This window comes from Dasypus novemcinctus, chromosome 29 (assembly GCF_030445035.2).
Source record: "Dasypus novemcinctus isolate mDasNov1 chromosome 29, mDasNov1.1.hap2, whole genome shotgun sequence".
Classification (NCBI taxonomy): Eukaryota; Metazoa; Chordata; class Mammalia; order Cingulata; family Dasypodidae; genus Dasypus; species Dasypus novemcinctus.
The window spans coordinates 9551596-9564321 of NC_080701.1; the positions used below are offsets into that span (position 1 = coordinate 9551596).

Here is a 12726-nt window from a genome sequence, read left to right on the forward strand (position 1 = left end):
AAAACTAGAAATATCATCAAACACATTCTAATTTTATTTCTTAGAAATACATGTGATAACCTCAATAAATTACAAGCAAAGTCTTGTTAAATACAGATTTTTGGAGGATTAATTTTCATGGACATTGTGCTCCTAAATTTATTACACTAGTGTGCTTGTGTGGCCCTTTCTACAGTAACTTAAAGGCATTTATTCTCTCAATATATATTAATTACAAATCCATTATTATTATGAAACTATTATTCATAAATATGGAAATAATGTTTAACAGACAGCTTATAGTGTAACGTATCACAGATGTTGGCTCTGGGTACTAAATTAATGATGTTTGCTACTCAGTTCATAAGAGAGTAAAATATTACTTTCAAGGAATAAATCACACTTTGCATATTTGTAACTTTATTGTACTACATCAGAGTCACTGAACAAGTCTGTAAAAGAGGTCTAGATTCAGATTTTCAAATATAATTGTGGAATTACGAGATAGACTGTCATAACCAATGTTTATTACTTAGATCATCATACATGGGAAGAAAGCTAATTTTCAAAATAACTTCTAATCCTCCTTCTACTAGTCCCTTTTCTCCCCTCTGAGTACGTAACTGCTCTCGCAACAAAACTGTAGCAAATGCATACATTTTACTCAGAACTCAATAGATAGATAGAAACATGCATGCACACACATACATACACACATAAAAATATCATTGCAGAGAAAGATGCAAGGATCAAAAAGGACCAGGATTTAAATGGTAAAGATAATACTACCTGACACTGGACGTTACACCAGCTGTAAAGTCTAATGATTTTACACTATGTCCTATGATTTTATAACAATCTTAGTTAACAGAGACTAAAACTGAGGCTCAGAGAGGTTAAGTAACTTGCACAGGGTCACACTAGCTGTTCATTTTAGAGTCCGCCCCCCATTCTGATATGCTGTTTTCAAGTTCTTACGTGCCTTAATATGATGCTTTATTAGCTAATCTAGTGTAGAGTAATTACCAAACATTTCAGGGAGTGAAATATTTAGGTTTACAAATAGAAAGGAGAAGGGGCTAATACTCTGAACTCTTTTACATGTCTAACAGTATGACAAGTATTAAGGAAGTTATCTCATTATTTATCTTTGTACTCAATGGCAAAGCCTCTAGGAGAATGTAAGTTCTGAAATTTGTGCTCAGGCAACTGAAGGATCAACAACACATAAGAATGATTAAAGAATTGGGAAGTAATTCTTCTAATGATAGAATAAAGCATGAAGTCGTTTGTTTAGAGAAAAGAATGTTAAAGAGAAACTACTACTAAGAATGTCTAGAGCTCTAAAAAGGTATCTGAGAAATGTATGTAAAACAGGGTTTTGTTGTTTCTCAAGGCAAGAATAATAGAAACAAAGCTAAATTATATAAGGGAAGAGGGTATTATTCATGAGGAGAGGCTAGCTAAGAAGATTTAGCAGGATACTAATATTTTTTGAACTCTTGTTATATATGCCAGAGCTACAGAGAGAGATAGATAAGGTAGAGCTAAAGATATAGAGAGATTGTGTGTGTGTGTGTGAGAGAGAGACAGAGAGAGAGAGAGAGAGAGAGAGAGAGAGAGAGATGAGAGAGAGAGAAAGAGAGAGACACACAAGTTATTTTAGGAAAGCAGTTACATCAGTTCTCATTCCATTCTGCTCTAGTATTTTCCTTAGGGAAATAAATATAAATTTATAAATATATGTTTATAAAAACTCAGTCTTGCTTTCCAATGTGGGATTTATGTAGAATTATCCCTGCTTTTAAAGAGGAATCTGAAACTCAGAGAGTTTAAGAAGCTTTCCCAATTTCACACAGCAAATAGGTTGGAAGTTAAGAGAAAGTTGAACTACTCTAAGGAAGGAAAAAGCATGAAATATAGGATTATAAGACATGGATTCCACGTGGAATTTGCCATTCTCCATCATTTGACTATAAGAAAATTATTTCCACAAATTTCTAAAATTTTTTATCTGTAAAATAAAAATAAGAATACCCACAAAGATTGTTGAGCGTAGTCCATGGAAGTACTTTGACTATGACTATAAATAACTCTTTAAGGAATTTATGAAAGGACGGACTTCCTTCTTAGCATTTGTTTGAAAGTTTAATTAAAAGAATGTAAATGTTCATATTTTAAGCGGTAATATTAGATCTAAACTTATAAAAACTGCTTCTGCCATTTGTTTTTATTTGAAGATGTCCCATCTTCAAATTCACAAATCGCATACATCATTCTTGCCATTCTTCCTGTCTCTAAAATAGTCCATTAATTTTGAGAGATTTCACTTATCCAATAAGAAAAGTAGTGGCGATAATGTCATACGTTTTCGAGTTATCACCTACCCAATATTCTCAGGGAGTACTAAAGGGTTGGTCATTTGTGACATCCAGGTATCTGCCAACCTTTGTGGACATTAGACCTGACTGAGAATAAAAGTGAACAATGGAAGGAAACTACAATTTCAGAGAAGTCCAGGATGGATCTTACAGCCAACAGGTTTAATGCTTCTTATACCTCTTTCCATGTCACTCTTTTATCATATTGGAATTGGAACTGTCCTTGTGCTTCCACTATTGGAAACCCCTAGAAGTTTGCAAGTCGCCCATAGACCCAACCCTGGAATTGATGCGATCACCAACCACTGCAGAAGTGTTTGTCACGGAGAGCAAAAGAATGGGTTGATTGTAAATAAAGTAGAAGGGGGGGCAAGGCTGAGCAGTTTCAAAGGAGCAAGATAATTAAACTCAGAGACCCTGTTTCCTGCTTTTCTCCTATAAACAATGCAGTGGCTCCACTGGCCTCATCACAACCTGGCTGCCCCAAGGCCATGCCCTCTCCTTTCCTTGCCCTTCTCCCAAGGAGGATTCTCGGTCATAAAGGAATGCATATTGGTGTTCTCTTCTTCCCTGAACCCACTTGAGCTTCCCAGGCTTTTGCATTTCTGACATTTTATTACAGGACAAGCTAACATCTATTATTAATTGATGCGCTAATTAAAGCCATGCTTGCAGTTTCCATTAGCTTATTCCCTAAATTCTCCAGAGTTGGCTGTCTGGTTTTAATCAAAACCAAATGGTAGTCCAAGTTCCCAGCCTGGAGCGGCTAGGAGGAAGTCATTCAGTGGAGGCAGAAGAAAGCAGCAAAGATAAACAGATGATAGTTGACGAAAGTTGTGTTGGACGGAGGCTGGAGATACCCAGAGCGGCTCTGGAGACGCGATTCAGAGACTCTGTCATGCTAGGTGGAAGTGGTTGCAAGTGTTTAATGTCAGCAAGACTCTAATATGATCAAGATGGAGCCTGTCCTGGGCTTCTCCAGCCCAGGATTTGTGGAGCTCTGGAGGATCCGCGAGGAGGTACAGCTGCGTGTGCCATAACGAAGAGGACGCGCCTTCTCCCAAGTGCTTCGGGATCGCAGAGATCCTGAAGGAAACGTCCTGGTGCCTGGATTCTGGGGATCTCCCCTTCGGATCTTCTCAGGTACAAGATTTGGGGCTGGAGCATTTTCAATTTTAAGTCGTGCAAAACGACTTTAAAAATTAGAAGAATTACTTTCTTAGAAAGTCAGACTTCGTCTCACTTAAAAGATCTTTTGAAAAGGTATTTTTGATTACGCTGTGCCCATCCATTTAATAGAGTGGAAAAGTCGCAGGTGGGGGAGAAAACTGTTTTCTTTCTTTTTCCATTAGCAGTTTGGGGCAGGGGAAGAAAGAAAAAAAAAAAAAACCTCTAGGACTTTATGACTCTCCAGCTAATCACCTCAAGAGCTTTGACAAACTCACTGGAGCTCTGTGTAAAATCAGGAGGCCCGGCCCGGCTCCCGCCCGGGCTCGGGCTCTCGCTGCTCGCTCCCCCAGCAGGAAATGCCTTGCAGCACCGTGGGCCTGCTTGTGGAGGCCCCTTCTGAGCGCGCGGAGAGAAGTCCCTGGGAACGCCTTGACAGCGTCCTGCTGCAGCTCAGGCTCCCTCCAGCTGCCGAGGCTGTTTTTGTTAGAATCACACCCTGAGTCCAACTGCTCGGAAGAGAGCCACGATCCCGGCCACGAAATGTGAACGGCGTCTCTGCAGAGGCCGGCGGGGAGCCCGAGCGGTGCTTCACCTCCTCGTTGTGTAGGTAAGACAGCGCGGGCTCGCCACCTTGCCGGGCGCGGCCCTTCTGCGCAGAGGCGGGAAGACTGAGGGGGATGTTAGCACCCGGGGGCTGCCTTCCTCGGGTTCAGAGCTAAGCCAGGAAGCCGGGCAGTCAGAAGTGGGAAATGTTTAGCAAGGAGAAAAGTCTGAGCCAAATCGTTTTCAACCAAACATCAGTTTTAAAGTAGCCTCCCTTTAGATTTTACTCTTTATAAAGGAGCATTTTCTTTGGATCCCTTTTTATTCTTGACTTATTAATTAAAAGAATTATACGTTTTCCTGGTACATGGCATTAAATAAAACACATACACATTCTCACGCATCAGTGGGAGGTGTAAATGAATTCGTCTTCCTTTTTTTTTTTTTAACCCTTTTTTGCCAACAGGGTGGGTAACTCTTACCAGAGTGACTTTTCCTTGATAATGAATCTCCAGGGAGAGATATCGTGTGTCACATTTAAAATTATGAATATTGGCTTCCTCAGTATTTCCCTCCAACCAGTTTCAACTACAGGTCAAATTGCTTATACACAGCTTAAAATGTTCATTTTAAAAAACAAGTTACAAACGTGAAATTTCAGAATTCATTTTTTTTTTGTCCTAGCTAGTATTTAATCTGAGTTTCAGAAATTAAAATATCATAATTAGAATTTAACTTGTATATCATCTTGGAGTCATTGCTAGATGATATTTTAGGTGAAAAGTTTTGAAAAATGGAAGCAAATTTCCATGACAGTGATGTTCATTATGACTGTTTTAAGGCATCTGGAAATCACTACAATCATATGAAATACTGATCATGTATCCATGATTCATGAAATCATAAAATTACCTTTTCACCGGTATTTAGCCTCTTTAAGGCATCTTAAATGTTTGAATGTGTGATATATGAGGAAGGAAATTTAATAGTTACAGAAATAGCGTGGACTTATAATGCTTAGCATACTGTTATATTTATATTTCTGAAGAATGGAATTTATTATTTTATATTTTGTATTTATGCAGAGACCATCATGTATGTGTATATTCAAATCTATGAGATGAACAGAAAACATACTAAATGAAAGAAACAGTTTTGACAGTTGGTTCATAAGAAAGCAAATAGGTGTTATAATTATAATCTTTTATATAGTACAAGGTGACTACTGCTGCCTTAGCTAATTTATTCTTGAATTCTATGTTAGAATAACTTATATTGACAAATGTTAAACTGTTGACTAACAATTTGTCATGCTGAGACTTTTAAAACATGACTAAAGGAACCTATTTATTTGTAAATATGTTGAAAATAATTTATGGACTTACCTGAATTATGATTTAATAAAATCCCTGAATAGAACGTCAGAGATGGCAAAACCATTTGGGGCCATGTCTTCTCTCACTGCCCCCAGGTGCTCAACCAGGGAATGAGGAGTGACATTCTGAAGTGACCTGTCCAAGATCACAGGCTAAGCTAGTAGAAGAGATGACAGTGCCAGCACTGTACCCTGTTCATAATTCTGCTATCACTCTACCACATCAGAATGCTTTGATATAGTAATTACACACAAGGAAGCATGAACATGTCAAACATGTCCAGTAGAAGGCCACTCTGCAGACCGAAAACTGCTGTGCCTCTTAAAAAAGAAAATAAGAGTTTAAGCTGTCACCAGTGTTGCTTAGGTGGGGGAAAAAATCATTACAAAAAAAGAAACAAATTTACCAAATAATGCAAGTTTTTCACATGCAAACGTTTTCTTAAAATTATTTAATATACTTTCAACAAACATTTTAAGGGAATAACGTTTGTGACTATCATGTTACATGTCATGTTTATGCCAAGAAAAATCACCCATGTGACCATAATTATGTTAATTTTACACTGGTGTCTCTTAGAATCATAAGGCTAGAAAAGAGTTTGTCTAATTCATATCCATATTCAAATGGTTATCTTAATAAAACCATCCCAAACAGTGACTTTCAGAGAAGGTTTTACAACCTTCGGAAACAGTTTGAGAATCTAAAGTAGCCATACTTTTCTTTCTTTTATCTAACCTAAATCTCTATTGCTGCAGCCAATTTCCAGTTCTTTGAGCTGGAAATACAAACAGCCTAAATGGACACGTGAAAACATAAATGTACATTTCTAGGTCAAATAAACCCAGTTTCTTTCATCTTCCTTTCTACAGCTTAATTTTCAGTCCTTTAATTGGCTTATACATCTACTCTGAGCCTTCTCCATGATCCTCACTTTGTGGAATACAGAACTTGTCACGGTATTTTTTTTTAATTGTCTGACCAGTGTAGTGTAAAATGGGAGAATTGGCTATTTTATCTGCATCACACCTCATATATGACAACATATGCTGCTATGCAAGCTGCAACATTGCACGTTCCAAGGCAAATGTATTTCTCATAAAACCAGTGTAGGCCATTTCTGATCTATGGCATTTCGTCAGGGTGCTATGTGTGCCATGATGCTCTCCCCTGCCCCCATTTTCAGGAAGCACACTGAGTTCCTCTATGTCCTTACCACTTAAAAGACCCACTATCAACACTCACAGTGTCACTACACTTCACGCTACCAGACTGAGGAATGAATGGTGCAAAACAGTGCCCATATGCCTGGCTATGTGATTATTAGAAGGCCTGGTCAAAGAAAGCACATTTCATTTTTTTTTTCTCTCTTAAGGACATTGTATTAATAAAAGAATAAAATTTATTGTATTAAAATAAATTTATTACTACATTAATAAGCTAATAAAAAAGGAGAATTCTTTGTGGCTCTCTCCACACTTGCCCATACCATACACCTCGCTGTGAATATGTCAGGGATAGTTTAATCGCATATAGAGAAATTAGGTCTTATAGGCTTAAAATAAATACAAATGGGCTCATATAAAGTTCATCTTTTGCTTTCGTTTTATAAGTTTCCTCTTGGAGAATGAGCTGATCAGTGTGGGCACTGCCTTCTAATGAGAATCTACGTAGAAACCAGTACAGTGCAGCAAAGTTCCAGATGCGAGATGATCTACATCTGGCTCTGGGTTTTATCATGAACATGAAGAAATGGCAAAATGTGTACATAAGAATTCAAAGAAGATGAGGCAACTGTGCATACCTCCAGATTGAGGGACGCAGCCTGACTATGTGCCTGTGGCCCCACGCGTGTTAGACTCCTTCTGAGCAGGACTTGAACCAAAGGGTTTTGCAGAGAAGCCCAACTCCTGGTAGATCTTGGTGTGGAGACAGAACGCACCATTCGCTTCTGTGAAACAGGGGCTTTGAGCTTCTGTTTTGGCATTAAACTGATGATCAGAGAGTAGAGCTTAGAGAGAGATAGGCTTAGGTTTTTGGGTTTTTTTGTTGTTGTTATTTTTAATTTAAAATAGTTAAACAGAATAAAGGTGGCACGGATCTTGGGACCTAGTTAAAAAGAGGTTGTTTATTTTGGATTCAGTGGATTAGCGAATATATGACTGAACGTAAAAGGATTAAACAGGGATTTGAATGCCCAGCAAAAGAAAACCGAAGGCAATTAAACAGCATGCATAGGAAGTTTGCTCATTAATTGAGATGGATGGGTGGAAAAGATGATTGTAGCTGGTTTGTATCTGTGAAGAGGTTGTTTCTTTATTAGATTGAAATAACGAAGTGTTTTAGTTATTTAATTCAAATAACTCAAAGAGAAAAGCCATCCTAATAATGGACAGGAGATTGTAAGGAAGTAGGAGCTTTAGAGAGCAGGTTTAAAATTCAATTAGTCTTTCTTTTCATTCCCAGCAATTAGCGTAATATGTAGCTTGTCAGATATTGTCAAGACTTGTTTGTCAATAAATGCTTGTGGGATGAATGGGAGTGAAAGAGGAAAATAAAAACAGCACTGAAGAGTGGCCATCTGTGGGAGTTATAGGACTTTTTTCCCATTTTCAGACATCCTATAATGATTGAATAATCATTTTTTGTCTTTATTTATTTTTTTAATGTTACATTCAAAAAATATGAGGTCCCCATATACCTCCTACCCCCCTCATCCCACTCCTCTGCCCATAACAACAACCTCCTCCATCATCATGAGACATTCATTGCATTTGGTGAGTACATCTCTGAGCACCGCTGCACCTCATGGTCAATGGTCCACATCATAGCCCACTCTCTCCCACAGTCCACCCAGTGGGCCATGGTAGGACATACAATGTCTGGTCACTGTCCCTGCGGCATCACCCAGGACAACTCCAAGTCCCAAAAATGCCTCCACAACTCATCTCTTCCTCCCACTCCCTACCCCCAGCAGCCACCATGGCCACTTTCTCCACACCAATGCCACCTTTTCTTCGATTACTAATCACAAGAGTTCATGAACAGAATATTAAAGGGAGGGAAAATAAGAGCTTGGCAAGAGCCACCAGAGCCCAAGACCAGAGGTTAATACCACTCTCAGAAGGCAACATTAGAAGCTCATTAAGAACCAGAAGTAGGTGGGAACATCCACAAATGGCTTGGTCGTAAAGTTCCAGTGAGCCCAGTGAGAGCAGAGCACGAGTGGATTTTCCAGAACGTAAATGGGGTGGTGTACAGAAAACATCATGATGAGAGTCAGAAAACCAGCTCTGATCTGTATCTTTGCCGAGTGATCCTCTGTGGTGTGAGGCACATCCCACATCTCCTTTAAACTTCTCTAGACATAAGTAAAGAAGGGAAGCTGATGAAAACACTTACATCACCAGATCATTTTGAGCAGCAGATAAGATTTTGTATGAGCAAATAGTTTTTTGTTGTTGTTGTATAACAGACAAATCATTGTTGAAAAACATGGGTTAAGCAATTAAGAATAAAGAATCATAGTGTTCAATGTTTTTGTTCAAATAATGCATCTATGTGGAAATAACACGGGCATACCAGAGCTAGTTCCAGCTCAAAGTCAACCATGGATTCCACAGCTAAGAAGAACAATCAAAATCTGAGAGAGTAATCATCGTCATCATCATCATCATGTCACTTAGCATCTGTTGAGTGCTAACAGTGTGCCATGGACTAAGTCCTCTGCACATAGTATTAGCTCATGTTTCCCCTTAACTACTTTTTTTATTACTCCCATTTTAGAGGTCAGAAAACTGAGACACACAGAATTTAGAAGGTATCACCAGAACAATGGTTCTTTAATAGACATCTTGCTTTCATAAATAACGGAGACAATAAACCCTGCCCTCCACTAGGTGTTTGACCTTTATAGGAGATTCCATTTCTCCCCATAAAATTGGGGCAATACTAGTACCTCCCTCTTAGGTTATCTGTGAGTGCTCTTACTAAAGGAGATCGTGTAGTAACATACCAAATATGGTACCTGATCCACAGGAAGTGCTTGAGAAATGGAAACTTTTTATTACTGAAATTATACTACCATTATCACCAAATGTTTCTAATGTATTTACTATGACTTGGGTAGACAGAGGAGCACCTGGTGATAAAAATAAGCTCAAGTGTACATAAGTAAATAACAAAATAAGATGAGAATTAAACTAAAGTTGGTATCAGGGATTTCAAGACCTGGTAGGCTACCCAGCTAGGAGAAGTAGCTGAGTACTCAATGATTTCATCTTCTTCCTGATTCCAGTGAAAGTTGTACGTGTGGAACTCCTGAAAGTTCAGTTCCTCGTGGCCCCTTCGTGCATCGCCTGAGGTGATGAGGCTGGATGGCTCATTTTCATTTAGTGTGGTTACAGTGTCTGTGTTAGAGTGTTCTTAGAAATGATAGCAAAGCTGAAAATAGAAAGTGACCACTTGAGCGAAGCCACATCTCACCATGCTGAGGATAAAGAGTATGATCTATGTCCCTTGTTTAACAGAAATATTTTTAATAAGGCAAAAGCAGATTTTAATCATAATGTGTTATCATCCAAAAGACAGCCAAAGTTTAGAAATTAAACTTAGCTATAAGCTCTTTTTTTGTTGTTGTATGAAAAATTCCAATCGAAACAAGTTCAGAGCAAGAGCAATTCCTTACTCCATTATGGGGGATTCTGTAGGAAAAAAGTTAACAAGGCAAAACATTGTGATTAATTCATCAGGTGATTCATTGGCAGAACCCACCTAAATGCCTAGAGTGCTCAGAGCCTAGAGCAGTGTCCTTAAGAAGGCTGTGAACTTTTGAAAACTGGTGCCTGGGACACAGTCCCATCCCCCCAAACACAGATATTGAGAAATTGCTGTATCCTTGATGGAATACTGCCGTCCAAGGCGGTGTTAGTTCTGGACTCTCTCAGAAACCAGATATTCCCAAGAATGTCTCAGTGTAATCAGGAAAAATCACCGCATGTTTCAAGATTTCTCTGTGTTACACCTGGGCTGCTAAGAAAATGATTGACCTGAGCTGTCAGGTGGGTGGTAAGTCAAATGCTGACTGTGTCTGGGCTCCTCCCTGCAAGGAAATTAGACACTATTGGAAACTCCGTTAAACAGCCGGGACCTGGATGTGTAACCAGGCCACCACTGAACCCCTAACTTGCACTTTCACAAGACCCTGCCCTTTTCTGATAAGGTGATTTCTAATGGATGGACAGAGTTCATTAAAAATTTTCCCCAAGTCCTGGAATAACTCTGAACCCAAGAGCTAAGAATGAGAAAAAGGTTTGCAAGTTCAGTGAAAACCTCTGAGCTATACATAAAAATAGGTTAGCCTTAAAAGAACTTTTTTTTGTTGACGTACTGGGGCAGGGGATTGAACCCAGGACCTTGTATGTGAGAAGCTGGTGCTCAACCACTGAACCACATCAGCTCCCCTGAATTGGTTTCATAATTTGTTTGCTTGTTGTTTGTTTTTTTTTTTGTTTTTAGAAGGTACCAGGAACTGAACCCGGTACCTCCCATGTGGGAAGCAGGCACTCAACCGCTTGAGCCACAGCCACTCCCAAAAGAATATTTTTAAGCTGAATACCTACTTCTCCTATTTTTCTTCTAAAGACCAAAAATGAAGGAATCTTGGATGTGTCTCTCAGAAAAAGTTATATGCTACTTATTCCATTAACTTGGTTCCTTATAGATAGTTTATTCTCTACTTCACTAAAGTTTTTGATGATTTGACAACCTAAATAGACATAATCTATTTCATATACAAATATTTTAAGCTCCATTAAGTAATTTGTCAATAAAGTATTTTAACAGGAGTTTGGTTTTTTGGGGAGAGCTGGTGAGGCATAATGAGTAAATTCCAACATTTTTCAAAATATGTAAAAGTAGAGAATAATTTTTTGAGGGAGGGATAAAAAGAGAGATCGCTGCTAAAGAAAGGAAATCTGCATGAAATCATATGGAGATAAAGTCTTGCATCGTGTTATTAAAGATTTCTCTCTCCCATGACCTAATTCTAGCCCAGTCAAATTTCAATTAGATGGCATGAATATTTTAAAGGAGAAATACTAATTGTGTTTTACTGAAAGTTGGCTGGCTTCACTAGAATCATAGAAATGCTTTTAAAAACATGTTATCTTCTGCTGTTTGTGTTTTTACATAAAGGAGTTAAGAAAAATCATATCTGCTCTAGGCATCCTTACTGCTGCCAAATGCCTGGCATATGTAACATTAGTTGAGTACACGTTTGAAAATCGCATTAAGCTGTGATAGCATCTGTTTCTATGTTGTTGTTTGTTTTTTCTTTAAGATTTATTTATTTCTCTCCCACCCCCACCCCCGTTGTCTGCTTTCTGTGTCCATTCGCTGTGTGTTCTTCTGTGTCTGCTTGTCTTCTCACCAGGCAGCGCTGGGGATCTGTGTTTCTTTTTGTTGCGTCATCTTGCTGCATCAGTTCTCCGTGTGTGTGGTGCCATTCCTGGGCAGGCTGCGGTTTCTCACTGGGCATCTCTCCTTGCACAGGGGTCACTCCTTGCACAGGGGCCACCCTTATGTGGGGGCACCCCTACGTGGGCTGGCACTCCTTGCGCGCTGCAGCACTGCGCGTGGGCCAGCACACCCAGGAGGCCCTGGGCATCCAACCTTTGGACCTCCTATATGGTAGGCAGATGCTCTATCTGTCGAGCCACATGTGCTTCCCATATGTGGTTGAAATTCAGTTCAATAAGGATTTTTTTTAGTGCTTACTATGTGCCCTAAGAGAGGAGGTGGGGTGCATTAAGATTCAAATCACTAGAATGTTCAATTCCCAATCTCCATATCACCTACCAGACCCGTACCTTATAATAACAAAATGGGCCAATGTAGAGAAGTCCTTTCCTTGGTTCAGATGTTTTCTATAATCTTATAATATTATATTTTGGGGAGACTAACCTACTTTTAATTAAAGGGAGATTATTTCCCTCCTATCTTCTCTACCTACCCACAGTGACTAAGTACATAATATGTGGTAGATATTACATGCATATATGCTTTAAGGCAGGAAGAGGGGAAAACTACCTAGAAGTTTAAAATGGAAGGGATAATTAAGATAAAATTCCTAAAGTAAAGCAGAAATATCTCTGGCCATGCAAGAGAAAGGAAAGGGAGAGTGGCAGTACCCAAAGTGATAAAAATGATGGAGTTATGCTACGCAATGAATTACAGTGCCTTTCTTCTCCTGTTTCTATTTACCTCCATATTTCTTT

The 12726-nt window shown here is 39.0% G+C and overlaps 1 protein-coding gene across 2 annotated transcripts in view; it reads left to right on the plus strand.

The window, feature by feature from the left end:
• DLC1 (DLC1 Rho GTPase activating protein) overlaps positions 1 to 12726 on the plus strand; it is a 507940-nt gene that overhangs the window by 78792 nt on the left and 416422 nt on the right. Inside the window, exon 1 of one of the 2 annotated variants that reach the window (XM_058289886.1) lies at positions 3085 to 4137. The exons of the other annotated variant lie outside the window; for it this stretch is intronic. The gene's annotated coding sequence lies outside the window, so the exon portion shown is untranslated. Of the gene's footprint in view, positions 1 to 3084; positions 4138 to 12726 lie in introns of those variants that run through there. 2 annotated transcript variants of the gene reach the window in all.